Consider the following 12,072-nt stretch of genomic DNA (forward strand, 5'->3'; position numbering starts at 1 on the left):
GAAAAATCTTCATTGGCTGGGTTAAAATCTGAGCTCAGATGTGTGATCACATAAGGGAAAATTCCATGGAGACTTGGAGTGGAACGAAGCCCCCTCCTTAATACTTTTGTCTAACATATGTCACTGTATTAAAAATAATTACTTTGGTTCCTCAGAGGCAAAGAGGAAGGTTTGGTGTTGTTTTTTTAAAAAAACCCAACAACTTGGAATTCTATATTAAGTAGGCAAATAAACTCCTGAGATTGCTTTAATTTGAAAAAGGTATTTTAAGTGGTACCTTTTACTTGAATGTTGGCCAGTTTAATTTAGATTATTGCTTCTGACAATTAACCTCGTGTTGGGCTGCACTTGTCTCATTAGCAATGTGGCGAGTGATGAACTTGGATTCGTGAGGGCTCAGCTTTCACCTGGGAAACTCGCCCATCAGGGATGTGCCACTGCTCTGACAATTAACAAATCCACGTAAAAGCTGTCCGTGGAGAGCTGGGGGATTGAACGTATACATATTAGGAGTCTTATCAGATTAATTTAATATTTTTGATGAGAGAGAAAGTTAAACAGTAGAGGAGACATGGACATAGGAATTAAAAATATTCTGTTTTGAGGGGATCTATTTCTTGTGTCTTCTTATTTCAACTTTTTTTAGTTTGAAGTAGAATTTTTCCTTCAAAATCTATGTGTTTTAAAAAGAAGTTTTTAAATAAAAAGGAAATAGAGTGATAGGGAGCAAGGATAGAGCTAAGTAATTAAAGAATAAAATTATTAAATTCTGTTTTAATGCAATGTTTCATTTGCCAGGAAATGATCAGTTGATTTCTTTTTCATTTAAGCAAAACCAGTTATGCAAGTTGTAGTTTCATGAACTGATTTCCCCCCCTTTTTTTCCTCTGACTTTTATCCAATGAAGCAAAATGTCTGTTACTTCTACAGTCTACTGATCTTTGTTACACAGGAAATACTCAGGAAAAGAATGTCATCATTTGGTGGTGATTTTATGAACAAAAAGCTTGGAGATAATTTTCTGCAATAGAAATAATGACTTTACCAACTTCACACAGTTGAAGGCTTGTCTAAATATCATCAGAGAATGACTACTAATGTTCAAACCCCAAGATGAAGTACAAAGAATTTTCTGACATTACTGGGAGAAAGATCTGGGAAATTTTTTTCCCTGATTTTTTTCTGCCTACGTTTTTAATTTCTTAGTGATACCAGCATGCAGTAGACCTGTGTCTAAGTTTACATGCATAATATAGGTCAACTTTAGAGTGTCCAGAATTAATACTGGACATATGCAGGAAGGGGGAAAATTGTTAGCCCCTTAAAGTAAATGGGGTTTTTTCCTTTTAATTTAAATTCACTTTGCATTTTATTACATCAACTCCCTACAAATATTTTACTGCTATTGTTGTGAACATCAGTAAGGGGAGCAGCCACTTAAGAAGTATTATACATGTTATTTAGAAATACTTATCCCATTAAATATTAATAATGTGTATATGAAAATTAATCCTGAAGAGACTATATGAAAACATGTGCTCTGACAGTAAAGTAGGTTATTTTAGTGGAAAAATTAAATATATTTTTTTCTCATTCGTGGCAGGGAGAGATGAGTCTGTGCAGCTGGCCACTTAAATGTGTAGCCCATATGTGCACAGTGAAGAAGGCTAATGCTGAGGTGTGAATGTGACTGGCAGAGATGACAGTGCTTTCCTGCCGTGTTCCTTTCTTATCTGCAAGGGTAGCTTTGCCCTACCCTGGGAGCTCACACCTTAGTGTTTTCAGGGCTACTCTGCACTGCACAGGCTGAGCAAGCATGCCTGGTGGTGGTAGCCTAAAGCACGGCTCTCATCGATCAGCCATCTTTTGCACATCCCAGTAGACTAGACCCATGTCATGCTCTAGTCATCTCCTTTTCTTCTTGTTTATAAACTTGGGTAACATGTATCATAAGAAGATGGTAAGAAAAGTCATGACTCAAGCTAAATAGAGTGTATGTTGTTGCCTTGGAGGTAGGAGGAAGGGATATTAGAGGTTTGTGGTCTGGAGGTAGAGCTAGGAGGAGGCTGGCCATCATTCAGAGATGGGTGCAGTGTGGCATGGACAGGAGGAGGAGGGCAACAGTGAACTAGATGATCTTTAACGTCCAACTGAAACTTGTCAAATCTACCTGTCTCTCATGAGGTAGGGTATGAAAAATTCCCTTTCTTCTACTGGCAGAGAACACCTCAGTCATGATGATAGCCTTATTTTGCAGTTCCGCCAAGATCACTCTGAACTTTTAGTTGTGACATTTATTTACATTTGCTATTTTTTTTTTCCTTCAGTAAAAAGAAATTACTTGAAAGATGCTTCAGATACAACATTCCTCTTATCTAAATAGGGCACATGCAGGCATATAACACAGTTAATGGAACATAAAGCCTTTCATACACTACATACCTGGATAATAGCTGGCTTAAGCCCTTAGTGTCTTGAAATTGGTACCTCCATGTCATTGCTGCTTGTAAAAAGCTTATGTTAGCACAGGCTAATAGCAGAGTATTTCCATTACAAGTTGCTATTCTAGTTTATATCAATTAACAGTGTTCTCTAGACATTTCCAGATATGAGGCCTCCTTTCAGTCCCCTTTTCTGGGAATGTAAGCATTTCATCTCATAGCAGCTAAAGGGGGTAACAGAGAGGCCAGTATTTTGGGCCACTGGCAGTAAAATTACTCTTGATGGTGAAGAATGGGCAGAACTTCATTTTCAGCGTGACTTGATTGAACAACAACTCAAATTTCATGATAGCAACATGTTTAGTCAAAAAACAGTGTATCTGAAGAAAGCAATTTCTCCCATTATCTTGTACATTCATCCATACTTTATCAATTTTATTTAAGATTATTCTCCTAGATGACAATTTTAGTGGTGTGGCTTTGGCCTTTTTTATCTACAGCACAGTGACGCCTGGTTACGCTAACTGGGACCCTTATTGCATGAGCTCTTCAAGTGAGTTACTCTGTGATAAACTGTAAACCAGGGCCATCACCTGCAGAACATGAGAGCTGGTTTAATGCATATAGGCTCTTCTGATGGGATTTTCATCCACCATAAACTCAAATCTGAAATGGAGAAAGGAGGCTAATTCTGAGGCAATGGATTTTTCCTGGTGGACAGGCATTGTGGTGGGTGTTGGTCCTCACCTAAAGTGCTGCCAATCAAAAAGGCAGGCAGAAAAGCTGAACTGCCTCTACTACAGACCCAAAACAGTGCTGGAGCATCCCATGTGGTGGGTGTTCTGCATTGCCTCTTTACTCCATATACTCTATATTTTTTCTTTCCTTTTTATTTAACTTTCATTAAGATGCACATACCCACATTGCAACCCACGTCCCACCACCTGAGTGAGTGCCAAGAGCAGGGAATAGTTACTGGCTGTGGGAAATGACTGTGTCGGCAGAAACCAGATTGAGGCTTTTCCTCCAGTGTGACCTTTGAAATCAATCAGATTGTGAAAACCATAAACCTCCTAAAGCTGCTTCTCTGTGTTGTGTTTGCTGTGCTGGTAGTGCTCCCTCAGTGGTGAGATTTACTCCTGAGTAAGGAGAGAGGAATACATCTGGGTTAATGGAGGGTCTTTCTGCCTGTTCTTTTGGGAATGCATACGCATGCAGTGTCTTCCTCTTCCTACGTAAGACGTCAGGAAATACTGTTATTTCTATTTTATTATCTCATTTACTATGATATTATTATTTGAAATCCCCAGTCAATTACTTTGTATTTGAGGTATAGAATACACTGGCACCAGTATAGGTTGTACCTTATAGTGAAATGCATCTTTGGTAGATTCCAGAGAATAAGGCATCATCCTGGCATATCTTTACTTAACAGTATTCCCCAGAACTGTGGTTAGGCCTTTGAATTCCTGTTCTATTTACATTCATGTAGAAGCCGTGCGTATGTGGGCCCAAGACACCTGTGGCTTTGGGAGATTATTAGAAATGACAGTCTTTCCTTCCTTTTTTCTTGAAATACCAACATGGGGGATTTTTTAGCTCTTTGCATTTGAACATGAGACATAGCTTAGGAAAGAGAAGGAAGTAGTGAGAGCAGTGAGCTCTGGAGGAATGGAGTTCTCATACAGAAACTGGTTTAATAGAGGAATGTTGACATTGAACAGTTTCTTTCACCAGAAAAGCCATCACTGGAGCTATTGTGATAACCTGTCTGCGATGGCACAGAGAAAAAAAAGCCTCAGAGTGCTGATGTGTGAGGGTATTTGCAGTGTCACCAACGCTTGAGACTTTACTGATGATGTCTGTTAAGCTACAGGATTTGACTGGGATAGAGTTAATATTCCTTATAGCAGCTCCACAGCTTCTCTGTCCTGTGATCATATGAGAATCTTAGTTGCTCCTTAAAGAAGCAGTAAACTTCTGGAAATGCTTCAAAGCTTGACGTCCATGTACTGTAAACCTCCAGAACCAGAAGGTGAGTAACTTTTCTGTGCCTTGTGCACAGAAAGTTATAATCCAAGTTAAAAAAAGTATAGTTTTTTCTGTCTTTTTATCTTTCGTTTGCAAACTAACTAATTTGAGGACAAAAATGCTAACAAGATCCAAAAAGAATCTGGTGGCTTTATAAGAAAATAGGTTCGGTTCTAGGAAGATATGGGCTAAGAAAACAAATTTGGGTTAGTCTCAACATAATGTGGGCTCATCAATGGTACAAGGGAATACTTTTTTTTCTGAGTCTGGTAACAGTTCCTGCTTGCTCTGAGTCATCTCCTCTAGTGGTGAACTATAGTCTTTTTTTTCTCCTTTGTTTTCGGTTGATAGGAAATGTAGCATAGTTCAGTAACCAGCAAAGCTTTATTTAGACTTGTGAGAAGTGCAGAATTTTTTGCTCTTCCTTGGGAAAAAAAAAGAGGGAAATGAGGAGCCTGAGAATCAGATTATTGACAGAAATGAGTGTCAGTGAAGGGAAAATCTGTATTGAATTTAATTGAATGTATCTGATTTACAATGCTGCTGAAATTAGAGACTAGGGTTATTAAAATGTATTTTGAAAAGAAGTATTTCAACTTTAAAGATACAGTTCTCTGTCTAGTAGATCAGTTTATAAGGGATGGGTAAGATTTCATGGTTTGCCTTTTATCTACTGGTGAGCTATGAGGAAGACCCGAGCCTAATGAACAAACCCTCAGTCTTTGATCTGTTCCATATTGTTAAATGTATGTGTGTGTGTGCTCATTTACATATGGATAATTTTGTTTCCCTGTAATTATTTAGTATAAAGATGCTAGAATACAAATCTTAACTCCTTTGTTGACTGCTTCATGGTGGATCTATTTCTTAACTGAGTGTCACTAGAGATACTAGCATCAAGGCTATGAACACTGTTGGTCTTACATGGTTCTGGATATGGTCTTTGCAATAGGGCATCTGCAGAGAGCAAAAGACTTCGGAGTCAAATTGCAGAGGTAACAGCAACCACATCTGCACGTTACATTCATACTGACTTAGTGGAAGCAGTCATTGTTTGTGGTTTTCAGCAAAGTCCTCAATCCCTCTCAGCAGCAACACATGCTTTTCTGTGCTGATAGTTAGATGCCGTTCTCCTAGTTCTTCGTAGTGGTGTTTTTTTTCATGGAAGTCAAGAGCTGAAAGTCTGGTGAGAGGAAAGAAAAACAGAAGGCAGGCCAAAAGTAGTAATTCAGTGAAAAAACGTTCTGCTAATCTTTATACAGCTTAAGGAAAACCTGAGAAGACAAAAACCTTAAACTAAAGAGTTTAAGGTGTTAAACTACATAGGCCAAAATATTAATCGGCATTCAGTTTAAGGGTTTGTTTGTGCAGCACAGCATGCTATGAGTCCTTATTTTTCTTTGGACTGGAGACCCATGAATTTTCAAATCTACTTATAGTTGACTCAACACAAAGATAGTTGGCTACCGTATGTCTGCAGTCAGAGCCAGAGCTTGTTAGTTGTAGGCAGGATATTCAGATTCATACAAGGCCAAACAATGTCCGTATGCTTAATTCTAAGCCTAATAGTCTCTACAATGTCTTATTAGCACTGTTCTTTTATAACCTTTAAAATGTGTTTTCTGCATTCAGTTGCATGCCATGTTGTGCTTTTTTCCTGCTCAGTGGGCTGTCTTTCCATGTGAAGCTTATAGGTGAGCATTGAGTCTGGGTGAATTGAAGGAGTTTGGGGCACTGACATCTTTTTAAAAACAGATACAGGTTTTTTGCCAAAGAAGGAGAAAATCTTCTGCTTCTCCCTCTCTTCTCTATCTGAAAACATCACAATCTAAAAATCAAAAAAAGGCTTCTGGAAGGTGAAGAGCAAAAGCTGCTCAGATGCTGTGTTCTCCCTGCTGGAGGTGTCACAAGGCAGGTTGAGTTGGTGGTGTTGGGCTGGCAGGAAACTGACAAAGGAGACTGGAAAGCTAATGTTTGCGTCAAGTTCTGGTCCTCTTACTCAGGTACAACCCCTTGTAGATCAGGAGATGACAATACAGTGAATCAGTGAGTCCAGAATTCGGGGCAAGGTGATTGAGGCGTCATTTGTGGCTGGTAAAGAAACATGTTCAGTGGATTAAAACACCAGCTGTTGAGTACACTTGCATGCATGTTTCTTAGCAACTGAGGCAAATACACTAAAGTCCCCATTTTCAGCCTGTAAGGCTGAGGTGGCAGTGCATTACAGGTCCCGACTAGCAGCAGCTGCCTGTGTTGGCACTAAATTATAGGCAGGAGCTGAGGTCCTGGGGGAGGGCAGAGAAGCAGCCCAGTGTTTTTCTGGGGAACCTGGGACTCAAAAGAGAGGCAGCTGCTGTCCAAAGCAAAAGAGCAGTGGTTTTATATTGAAAAGCAGACCTTCAGGTATGTGAACAGCTAAGGACACTCTTTGATCAGGGAACAGGCTGAGTTGTGACACTCCTGGTCTGGATTTCAAAGCTGTTCAGCAGCCACTTGCACCCTGAGAGGAGGCACTGCCTTTGCTTCTGTGCCGCTGAGCAAACTCAAGCACTACCATAAGAGCAGAAGCTGCTGAAAATACCATAATTTCATGCAAAATGGGGAGAGTGCCATGTTTTGGGCTTCAGGCGGGGGGAAGCCGTTAGTGAAGAAGTGGGTGTTGCAGCACTGGGACTACTGAATATTACTGTTGAGAAAAGTAGCACTGGTGTCATGGTGTCTCTCAGGAGAGGACAGCCTGATGGAGGGTGAAGCTGAGCACCAGGCTGACAAGGTTATGAAGGCCAACTGCTAAAAGCTGCTTAATGTCCTAAATGCCGTAGCCTTTCTGTCATGAGTTTTCATGACGGAACAGACTCCGTTTTCATGCCATCGAAGTGGGGCTTAGAGAAGTGGTTCTCTCAGACAAAAGAGAAAAAGAGGACTTCTCTCTCTATTCTCAGATGTTAGTTCTTGCTGTCCAAGGTATGTGCAGACTTGTCTCAAAAATGCTAAAAGAGAGATGTTATGCCGGGCTAAATGTATTTTTACTCAATGAAGGTAATAGTTTTAAAAGTAATACAGAAGAACATTAAAAATACTTGGTTTTATAATATTTTGTACCTCATTTGCTTCCTCACCCTTCTGTTTATTTGTGGTATTCATGTTCTATCATATAACAGTTTTAAAAATAAACCCCTGAAGTAAATAAAATCAACCTTTTTTTTTCTCCATTTCCTTGCCAATCATTGGCTGTTTTCAAACAGAAGTGGGTTGGAAAATTAAATAAAGACTTTGAAAATAACAAGCTCCAGAAAAATTTATTTAATTTGTGGGTTCATTCTGTTCTCTCTTTCTCCCCTCTCTCCTCTCTCTCTTTCTCTCCTTTTTTTTTTTTTTTTTAAGAAGATTTTTATTAATTTAGCTAGTAACTTTGTGCCTACATTAAATTAATTTAATAAAAGTCAGGGTCCTCACATAACGTTTCCCAAATGTGAAGTAGCATCTATTACATGAGGCACAATCTTTTTCAGTAAAATGTATATCCGATATATAGAATTACAAGGCACCAAACTGTTTGGTGTACATTATTTAAGTCAAATACTTGAGTATAGTTGTGCTGCAGGAAAGGAATGGGCAACACTAGCATTCAAAAAATTAAAAACTCAAACCAAGCTTCATATATCAAAGCAATTTTCATCTGTGAAAGTACTCCAAAGTTCAGCAATTAAACCTTATAACACTAAGTCTTTCTGTTGATGATTATGTAAAACCATGTTTCTAGAAATATTTCAATATATATTAATATAAATATAATTATGTCAATGCATGATCTAGATAAAAGTCTGTATTGTTACAGATATTGATTTGTATTGATACAGATCTAAAAGCCAGAAAAGCTAGATATGAGTGTTTAAATTGACCAGCTCATAGATGCATGATTGCATCACAAGGATCCATTCTGTAAACTGTTGTTGGTATGCATAGCTTATGACAGTGTTTTAAAAACAGCACTAGCTAAGACCTTCACCAACAGCAGTACAAACAGCCTTGTGCTGCTGGAGCTTCAGGTGGCTGGCCGTGCCTTCCTCTTGGGTGAAAGTCACCCTTGTGCACAATTCTGGTGAGCTGGGGTGGAGTGTTCGTCATTCAGGGAGTGTGGGTGTTCCTGTTGATTTGTGGATGTGTACATCACAGTGTAATCACATAGTTTATTCCTGTTCTCTCACTGAATTATTTATTATGGACTGAAATGAGGAAGGAGGGGGATTCTTTTGTATTGGCATAAACATAGGATTATGTTCATTGTGTTCTTTCAATTACTAAATCACAGATATGTCAATGGGCATATTACAGCCAACCTCGCAGGGATGTTACAAAGCTTAATTAATTAATGTTTTTAAAGTGCTTTGGGATCCTCTGATGAAAGGTGCTTTATAAGTACAGGGGAGGATTATGCTGATTATTTTTCCCATCTATTACTGCAATATGTCACTTATTGAAATTCACTAGAATAACATGGGCACCCTCAAAATCATGGGCAGTATAGTATTTTCAAAATTGCTGTAAGAGCTAGAAAAGGCAGCTAAATAATATAATACAGAAATTAATATAATCAGTGTTTTTTAAATCATTCCCATTGTTTTTTTTCTCCTTTCTGCTTGAAAAGTCATTACCTTTGCTGGATTAACAATAATAACTACAAATTATACCTTTATATTGTTACATTTTGATGATATACTACAGCCAGGGCACAGGTTAGAATCACAGGCAGAGTTGTTATGTACTTACTGCAGGGTAGTGATTACCTGCAGAACTGATTTATGGCTAAACATTTCTATGTGCTTATTACATGGCACAGGCAGTTTTTAATTTCTGTAACAAAGCACAGCTGAACAAATGAAAATTACACGCTATAGCATAGGGATGAGACAGCTCTGAAGAGGATAAACAGATGCAGTCAACATCAGAAGAGCATATACCCATCTTGTAGGGGGGTCCTGTCAGCAGTGGCTGATAGATAAATGGCTGAGTTCAGCACTGCCTATTCCCTCAGCCATTCTGAAGCTCACCTAAACACCATGTTGTTTGCTGTGTTTGGCTGTACAGGCACGTGCTCTTGCCTGAATTGAGTGTAACTTGTACTGCCACAGCTTTATAACCAAGGCATGTCATAGCTAGACTATGACATATATACGTATTTTAAACCGCAGATGTGGCATTCTTAGAATGAGTGAACTGGATGGCTGTCTTTCCATTTACAAAGAGAAATGAGGCTTCTACCCCATATAGGTAAAAATTTACTGGGACAGTGTAAGCTAAATTCTAATGAAAAGTTTTTGCCACCTTAGCTGCATTTTTCTAGCAGAGCAGTATTTTGTCTTTTGCTGATGGTGTGCTCTGGATTTGTGTAGTTATTCTTGAAGTTCACATCTCACTAGCATGAAGTTGCATGAGTAATCCTTGGATTTATCCTTTGGATGTATCACTCTTTCAGGTGATACAGGTGATAAAGGTAATGAAGATCCTGTGATAAGTTCTGCTGGCTATAGAGATCAGACATGATGTAGCTGGTCAAACCTTCTGTTCAATGCATTATTCTGCTCTAACTTGCATAGTTATCACTTTCTTCTCCAAAGGAGCAGCATTTTAAATTAAACTAACTTGAAAGTATTCTGGCAGGGTGGCACACCTTTTGCATAAGTGGAACGATGACAGTGAATTGCAGTGGTTGTTATGTATGAACCTGACACTTGGGCTCACAGAAGTTTGCTGCTAGTGTGTTCTGACATTCATGTGTGTAAAGGGAGCTATGCAAATTTTAAAATGAGATACTCTTTTTTCCCTATCTGCATTTTGATAAAGCTGAAACTTAAACTTAGTACAAGACCTGTTAGTAGAAGGACATGCATTCAAGAGCCAACAGCCAACATGGATAGAAAAATCTCTTCTAAAATATGTTTTGAAAAAAAAATCTTATACAAAAAATGTTTGTTCTGTTTATTGTCATGTTTGTTCTGTTTATTGTCTTTAATTGACTAACTGGCCTGGGCTGCATTCAGCTGTTTCTAGATGAGTTCACGAAGGCTTTTCTAGTGTACGGCCACTTTCTGAGTGTTTGCAAGCTTTGAAATCTATTGAACTTTCTGTTCAAAAACTCTTACAGGAAGAGTCCCAAAGGATCATTGATACAGGAAAGAGAACTAGACTCATTAATAGAAAAGTTTTGTGAACCCATGGAAGATGTGCTTTTGGAGTTCTTGTGCAGTCAGATCTGTTGTGCATTATCCACACATAATTTTGAGGTCTGGACCTGACAGAGAAGTGATATTCCTTGAGCAGTAGTGTGTTCATTAATAACACAGTGACCTATGTTCATTTGCATCCCACACCCAAGTCTCAGTTGTGGTGGGATGAAAGCTCAGTTAGGCCAATTAAAGTGTTTTCTTTAAAGGCCTGAGCTGTACCAGTTGGAGTTAATGAGAGGAACAATAAAAAATGTGTATGCGGAAGTGACTCCTCACTACCAGGCTGTTCTCAGCTTTGCTGTTACAGTAGAAGCACCCAGTTCTGCATGAGAAGGGACCTTTTTAGGGGACGAATTTTGGTCCACTCAGATTTTACTGAGGAGTTGTTCAGAGATGTCTTGTAGCATACAGAGAATACAGAATACATTTGTTCAACAAGCTGGCATCATCTTCCCAAATGCAGCCAAAGAGTTGCCTCAAGTACAGTGTTGGTGCCACAAAATAAACCACCTGTGAAGTCTGCTGAGGAGCTGGATGGAAACCACGGGTTCTGACTATCATTTGGACAAGCTTAATGTGCTCTGGAAAAAAAAAAATCACATGTCATATCACAGTGGCTGAAAATATAGTGCACATCAGCAGTGCTGTAACACAGAGTAAGGACTTGCAGCAGGTGTTAACATGCAAAGGCATCCAGCAGTATGGTAACACCTGTGTTTGTCTAAATCCAGCCAAAACAATTTCCTCTCCAGTTGTAGAGGATGATTAAAAAGAAAAAAAAAATTAAAAAATCTACCTGACTTCCAGTACTAGCAGACATTTGCTGTAAAGCAATTTGGATAGTGTTTCCCGTGGTGCACTGTGGCTATACGGTGGATTTTCTCTTTTGAACTTTTTTAGTTTGGGGACACTTCTGGTAACTTCAGTGACCCCCAGCCATCATTTTGTCTCTCACCAGCATTGCCAGGCCCAAGCAGTTACAGATGGTGTGCTCTGAGTGCTTTTCTTAATTGAATGAAAAATAAAGCCTCTTGTAAAATATTACCAATTTAGATGTGACTTATGGGGCACATATGATGCTTATTTTTTCAATTACATGAAAACTTGGCGTGGTTAAACATAGGAAGCCAAGTGTTCTGTGAAGCTGGTATAGATTTCTGTATTTTTAGGTGAATTTGCTTTAAATTAATATATAGCAGAAGGGGGTGAAGGAAGTCAGCAGCTAAACTGTGCTTTCCCATTATGTATGTCACTCAGTGGACCCTTGATGCTCATTTCATGACTAATATATGCTGTACTTCATGCATTTCCTGTTGTCACCAGAGATAACATTAAGTAAACTATCCCCTTAAGAAAAACAGCTTTTCTTGGCA

The 12,072-nt window shown here is 38.9% G+C and overlaps 1 protein-coding gene across 1 annotated transcript in view; it reads left to right on the forward strand.

Moving 5' to 3' along the window:
- SATB2 (SATB homeobox 2) overlaps positions 1–12,072 on the forward strand; it is a 108,206-nt gene that overhangs the window by 21,472 nt on the left and 74,662 nt on the right. The window lies entirely within an intron of this gene.

The sequence above is a fragment of the Chaetura pelagica genome, unplaced genomic scaffold (assembly GCF_000747805.2).
Source record: "Chaetura pelagica isolate M959 unplaced genomic scaffold, ChaPel_1.0 scaffold21, whole genome shotgun sequence".
Taxonomy (NCBI): domain Eukaryota; kingdom Metazoa; phylum Chordata; class Aves; order Apodiformes; family Apodidae; genus Chaetura; species Chaetura pelagica.